The sequence below is a fragment of the Cervus canadensis genome, chromosome 1 (genome assembly GCF_019320065.1).
Source record: "Cervus canadensis isolate Bull #8, Minnesota chromosome 1, ASM1932006v1, whole genome shotgun sequence".
In the NCBI taxonomy this organism is placed as follows: Eukaryota; Metazoa; Chordata; class Mammalia; order Artiodactyla; family Cervidae; genus Cervus; species Cervus canadensis.
This window is the reverse complement of record NC_057386.1, coordinates 57,070,006-57,075,420: the sequence shown is the minus strand read 5'-3', so window position 1 is coordinate 57,075,420 and position 5,415 is coordinate 57,070,006.

Here is a 5,415-nt window from a genome sequence, read left to right as displayed (position 1 = left end):
GAGAATCATTAGGGTGATTTAAAATAAAATTGTATGATGTTGGACACTAAATTCAGCAAATCTGATTAGCAACAAAACATTGGGATAAAATATTGGAATTTGCTAGTAATTCTGATAAGTATGATGTTATATGTTTTAAGCCTCTTTTAACTTTTACTTAGGATAATATCATATACAAAAATATGTGGAATTGTTGTACCTTTGTTTTATATTATTAATGACTCTCTTAGGTTTTAAAATCATTGTTATTATTTTTACCATGAACATTATCATACCATTTATTAACACTCCTAGACTAAATTTAGGTTCTTATTAATATTAATATTTGAAGGCTATTATCATTTTTTCAGATCTGTTACTTTTAATTTTTCTCTAACATTTTAGTTTAAGTGTATTTTAGATGACAAAATTTAGCATACTTTGTTTTCCTAAATGAGAGTCTGTTCTCTAACTTGTGAATATAAACCATTTATATTTACTAAGATTGCTAAATATACTAATGCAATTGTACTAATTTGAATGCTGTTTTACTTTATATTTACAGTACTTTTAAAATTTTATTCCTTTTCAAATTTCTATTGGATCAGTCATATTCCTTTTCTTTTCCAATGGCTTTAGTTAGTCTTATTTTTAAAGAGATTTATTCAGTTATGATTGATGTACATTACATATTTTTAAATGCAATTTTATGCATATGACGTTTATATGTGTGGGAAATAATTACAAAAATAAAAATAGCAAGCATATTTATCACACTCAAAAGTTTCCTCATGCCTCAGCTTAGCCCTTCCATCCAGATCCTTTTCACGTTACTCCATTCACAGATCAGTTTTCAACCACTATAAATTAATGTTGATTTTATGGAATTTTAGAGATATGGAATTATCTAGAACATTGTTGTCTTTTTTTTTTTTTCCTGTCTTGCTTCTGAATTCTTTTAATCATTGTAGTTACTTTCCGATTCAAACATGTTATTGCATTTATCAATAATTAACCTCTTTTTATTTTCTGAGTAATACCCCACTGTATGGAGTGATGACCCTGATGCTGGGAAAGATTGAAGGCAGGGCGAGAAGGGGATAATAGGGGATAGGATGATTGGATGGCATCACCAACTCAATGAACAGAAATTTGAGCAAGTTCAAGGAGATGGTGAAAGACAGGGAAGCCTGGCATGCTGCAGTCCATGGGTGTCTCAAAGTGTCAGACACGAATGAGTGACTGAAAAACAATCCCGTTGTAAGGTATTTATGGCAATTTGTTCATGTTGACATTTAAATTACTTGAATTTTTGTCTATCTACAAATTTTTGTACAAATATTTGTTTTCATTTATATTGCTTAAAAACAGGAGTGGAATGGATGGATTCTATGACAAATGCTTGTATAAATTGTGAAGAAATTACAAAACATTTTATAAGCTGGTTATACCAATTTACCATACTTTTATGACAAATTCAGGGTTTTAGTTGCCCCATGTCCTTGTAATTCTTTTTAATTTTAATTATTCTAATAGGTGCATAGTGGTGTCACAATGTGTTTTTTAATTGGGCGTCACTTCACTTGCTTATATAGGTCTGATTTTTTACTTACACACTTTTTTCTCTAAAGAAATCATTTCAAATTTCTAGGAAGGTAAGCTTACTGGCAACAAATTCTATCAGTTTTTTTGTGAGAGGAAATTTTTATTTTCCACTTTGATTTTGAAGGATAGCTTTACAGGGCATAGAATTCTAGGTAAGTGTATTTTTTTATTTTCTTTCTTTCTTTTTTTTTTCTTTCTCTTAACAACTTAAATATTTCACTCCTCTCTGCTATTACTTGCATGATTTCTGAGAAGTCAGATGCAATTCTTATTTCTGTGTGTCTTCTCCTGGTTTTTTTAGGATTTTTTTTTTTTTTTTTTTAATCTTTGATTTTCCGATATTTGAAACTGGTAAACTCAGGTGTAGCTTTTATGGGCTTATGTTACTCAATAGTCTCTCAGTTTCCTCAATCTGTTATTTAGTGTCTAAAAATAAATTTGGGTGAAATTCTCACTGATCTTTCAAATATTTCTGCTGTTCTTTTGTCTTTTCTTCTAGTAGTCTCACTATATTGTATATACTATACCTTTAGATGTCTGACAGTCCTTGGATATTATATTTTATTTGCTTTTAATTTGCTTCCTTTTTTATCTTTGATTTTCAGTTTTTAATATTTCTATTGAAATTTCCTCAAGCTCAGAGCCCTTCCTCAGCTCTGTTCAGTCTGCTAGTAAGTCTGTCAAGGGTATTGATAATTTATGTTAGTGTTTTGATCTCTAGATCTCTAGCATTAATTTTTGCTCTTTCCTTGGATTTTCCATTTTTCTGCTTATATTTTACATCTGTTTGTACATGCTATCTATGTTATCCATTCAAGATCTTAGCATATTAATCATGTTTTACATTCCTTAAATTCTAACATTCCTGTTATGTCTCATTCTGATGTTTTCTCTGTCTCTTCAATTTTTTTTTTTTTTTGTAAATATCTGTTGATGGTCAGACATGATGTATTGGATGAAAGGAACTTCAGTAATCTTCTGAATAGTAGGGGAAGAAGAATCATTCTACAGTTATATCATTGGGTCTCAGTATTCCAGTGAGCCTGAGCCTATGGACTTGATCTACCCCAAGTGTTTCTCAGTTTTTTTCCTCCATTCTTATGGGGAATGGGACTGATATATTGAACTCGAGTTTAGTATTTTCTTTCTCCCACATTAAATAATAATAATAAAAATAAATAAAAGCTAGAATCTACTGGAGTTGAGTATTTTTCTTCCCTTGTGTCAGTTAGGCTCTGATGATATTCCAACAGGTTAATATATCTACAGTGATAGTATAGTTGCCTAGTTTCTTGTTAAGATCTTGTTACCAGATCTTGTTAAGAAGAACAGAGTGTTTTAAACTAATGCTTAAAATCATTAGTTTTCCTCTCTCTATGCTGGAAGCACAAAGGGATTTTCCTCTATTTACTGTGGCACCTGATCAAGCTCCTGGAGGTAAATCTCACAATATTGTGGGGTTCCACCTATGACCTGGTTCTTCTGGAGTTTTTTTTGTTTTTTGTTTTTTTTAATTCTCAGATTTGTCCACTCTGAGCCTTTTAGTAACTTGTCGATTATACTTCATATTATCGTACTCCATACTGGTTCCTGAGACCGTTTCTGCTTATGAGTTTACTCCTGTAAACTGTAACCAGTTTTTATTCTGTCAATCTAACTAAATGTTTTTCAGCTTTGTTCACATTATTTTGTTAGATTTATATTTAAATATTCAACTTACTGTACTACTAAACATTTTTTAAACTTCAAACATCATTGTTCATTTCTAGTATATAGGAAAGCAATCAAGTAAAATAAGACAATCAAACTAAAATTTTATATATCAAACTTCTATGCTTTGATTTTTTTATACTTGTACATCAATTCCAAGAGATTTTTTAAATTATACATTTTTAAAGCTTTCTACAAAGATAATTAACTCATCTGTGAGTAGCAATATTTTTATTTCTTTCTTTTGTGGAAAAAAATTAAAATAGAGTGGTAAGAAAATCCTCTAAAATGAAGCTAAGAGGTCATTGAGGAAATGTGACTTATACATATTTCAGCCTGGATAGAATATGATCTTTGTCCACTTTTTGTATTAGCAGAGACATCCACAACATCTGTCAGAAATTCAAGATACCTATTGGAAACTTTCCCTAAAATAACACATGAAAGCTTATTTACTAATCCTAAAATAAATAAATAAATAAAATAAAATAGACTGAGATTCATGAAGGACGGGCATGTCCTGCCTTGCATCAAAGTCAATTACAGCTCTCGCTGGCAACTTTAACAATCTCGATTTTTTTTTTTTCCTTTCTTTCTTTATTTTTGTCTTTACAAACTCCTGACTCTTCCTATTTCTTGGAATACTTTTGTTGTTACCCAAACCTGTGTCTACAGAATTGCCGTTCTTAAGATCCCAAGTAAAACTTTTTGCTTTCTATTGTCTTGATACTAGTTATCCTTTGACATCACATAGTGTCAGAATGAGAATCCAAAGTGACTCACTTCTACCTCAGCACTGCTGCAGATGACACTATCAATAGGCAGCTGCCACTCAGAACTCTGACTTCTTTAAGACTTATAAGTCCTACTCCTGTAAATTTCAGTTGCACTGTCAAGAACCTGAAAATGTGTTGGTTCACTTGGGGATCATTTGAGACTCCTAAAGTAATCTATTTGCACACTCAAGTGGAACAAAAATACTATAGGAAAAGATAACAAAAATAATAAACATATTTTTATCAGTATTTTGAGCCCTCCAAATGTAATAATGAATTGCTTCCATCAGAGAAACTAAATCACAACTATCTTAAAAGATATACAAATTAGAAGAATCCTCTCAGGGTCTGAGAACTCTCTCCCTTTGGTTCCCTCTGCTCCATCCTGTTCCTCTGAATATCCACCGCAGCGTTGTCTTCCTTGCTATTCATCTGTTTCTGAATTTCCTTTTATACCACCAAGATTTTAAATACTTATTTTAATACATGTTTGTCCCTTGCTTCCCCCTTGAATACAAAACTCCATACTCAAGTCCCTTATATAAAATGGCACAGTGTTTACATGTAACCTAAGCACACCTTCCTTATACTTTAAATCACCTATAAATTACTTATAGTACTTAATACAACATACATGCTTATACATTATTATAAATACAAATGTAAGTATTATGCAAACTGTTGCCAGCATGCAGCAAAGTCATGTTTTGTTTTTAGAAGATTTCTAAAATTGTTTCTCCAAATATTTTTGATCTGTAGTTGGTTAGATACATGGCGGTGGTACCACTGGATAATGTGGGCTTAACGAATATATTGCCCTCTCTCTCTCTCTCTCTCTCTCTCTCTTTCTCTCAGTGTTTCTCTGAAGAATTATTAGGTATAAAAATATTGTTTTAGAAATGGGAACGTACTTGCTGTTTCCAGGAGCTAAGGAGGAGGGGAAGGTGAAAGGATAGTAGATTTGGCCACAACAAGGTGATATAAGGGATCCTTGTGGTGATGGGAATGTTCCATGCCTTGGCAACATCGACATATATGCCGTTGCCATGCATGCTCATTCAGCTCTGTCTGACTCTTTGAAAACCCGTCCTTGCAATGGACTGTAGCCCACTAGGTTCCTCTGTCCATTTAATTTTCCAGGCCAGAATACTGGAGTAGGTTGCCATTACCTACTCCAAGGTAACTTCCTGACCCTGGAATCAAACCTATGTCTCCTGCATCTCCTGCATTGTCAGGCAGATTATTTACCACTGAGCAACCTTGGAAGCCTTTATCTATCTATCTATAGGTAGGTAGATAGATAGATAGATACATCCATAAATACATACATAGATGAACTTGAAAA